General features: G+C 34.0%; 1 pseudogene; it reads right to left on the reverse strand.

The window, feature by feature from the left end:
* Positions 1–423: 423 nt before the first annotated feature.
* LOC110309697 lies at positions 424–745 on the reverse strand (annotated as a pseudogene).
* Between the last annotated feature and the right edge of the window lie 1301 nt (positions 746–2046).

Here is a 2046-nt window from a genome sequence, read left to right on the forward strand (position 1 = left end):
ATGGCCTTGAATCAGCTTCCCCAATTGTCTGCTAAGAATTCTCTTTGTATAATTACAACATTAAGATTAATTATTTCTAACTGCAATGTTTATGAAAGTAGTTTTATAATTATATTTTACAATATCAATGCCCAAACTGTTGGTTTTTTCTATAATTCCCCACTGAACTTTATTAATTAGATGTATTTACATTTGGGAATTAATGTTTCAAAACTGTTAACCCTTATTTGGCCATTAAAAAAAAAGTCTGTTTTCTTCTCTATGGGTGGAAATATCAAACATGAACCCCAAAAAAGGAGAGGAAATTGAATGTCATGAGGAGAATATAAGACAAGATGAATCCAGATAACGATTAGATAGGGGTGAAGTGGGAACATGCACAGTTTTTACTTGGGACTTTACGGCAGGAAAGGGCCCAGTTCATCACCATGGGTGTAAGAGAATGGTACAGAATAACATTTTCTCTCAAAAAAAGGTTTTCTGAGACCGGCACCAGGTTGATGAGGGAATGCTCCTGCACAAGGACTTCCCACTGTGCCACAAGGTCAGAAGCTGACTAGGAGACATTTACCATGTCCATGCAGGATGCTATCTTTAGCTGCTCTACAGCTTTCTTGGCTTGGGAGGGTCTGGTGGTGGTGTTATTAGATATGCCTTACTTCAGTCTGTGCTTCAACGTTGTTGGTGACCTCAAAGCAAACTTATCATTGAACAGTCCCATCCCAGGATGGGTAACAAGCCCCATAGAAGCTAGCAGAGTTTCCAAACTAGTTTTTTGTTTATTTGTTGTTTTTTGTTGTTTGTTGTTTTTGTTTTTTAATTATTATTATGTCCACATCTTATGACTTTGGAAACATGCAAAATGACACTTTAAAAATCACTTCAATATTCAAAGGTTTCTCTCTATTTTTTTTTAATTAAACCAAGCTTCATGGTTAAAGGTTTCATGGTTAAAGGCCAGTGAAAATACAAAAACAGGATTAAGAAAAACCTAACAGTTATATTTTCTCTGAAATAAATATTTCATTGAAAGATGATGTATGATAAAATCTGCACAATTTCTGAAATGCGAAAGATTCACAGGTTGGGACCCATCTTCTTTGCAATTCTATAATCAGCTCTTTGAAACATAAGAGATTGTGACATTCTTTCAAAGCTTGTGAGGAGGCTGTTAGGAATTATCATTCAAACTTGTTATCTTATTTTCCATAATTCATAACAAAATCACATCTCCTATTATGAGGCGCTGCTTACTGCACGTGGCCTCTTCCTTTTTTCACCCTCTTTACTCTATTAATCAGGGAAGATGTGCCCTGCCAGAGCATCACAGGAGAAACCAAAGCCAGAAGCCCAGGATTTCTAAACTTGATTAGTTTCTACAATTTATATTTCATCACACACGTACTGTCTTTAAATAGCTTGAGGACCGTGCATGTTTGAAATGAAATTTGCACATTTAACAACTGAAGAAGATCGTTCATTTTTTAAAGACATAATTCAGTCCTAATGAAGGATAGCAAGTAGATCAAGTCACTTCCTTCATTTAGCCTTTTTCATCTCTTCAAATTGACCGATTGTTAACAGGATCCTACAAAGAAAAATACTTAACATCCAGCCAACAGTAAATCAAGAGAATTGCTTCGATTTTCACTGTGATTTTGCTTTGAACATTTTGTTTCACAAACTGTTACAATATGAGTATTAGACAAACTAATGATAAATAAAATTGACTATGACGTACTATTCTTTGAATCATTCTTTCAGCATCTATCTTTAAATATTGATCATGTCTTATGACAAAAGGTCTTATCAGAACTGTGAAAGCCGAATACCTTTCACAAGGTTTTATAATCACTTGAAACTAAAATGTTTTGTAATATAGAATACAAAGTATTTTACAGAGAGATAATCTTGCATGTGAATCCTCTAGTATAAACACTCTAATCCTGCACTTCCCAAGAATTAAAGGGTCACAATATTATAATTTTTACAAAATCTTTATGAGTATATTTTTTCTCTTTTTATATAGTGTCCCTTTAAAATTCT

This window comes from Mus caroli, chromosome 14 (assembly GCF_900094665.2).
Source record: "Mus caroli chromosome 14, CAROLI_EIJ_v1.1, whole genome shotgun sequence".
Lineage (NCBI taxonomy): Eukaryota > Metazoa > Chordata > Mammalia > Rodentia > Muridae > Mus > Mus caroli.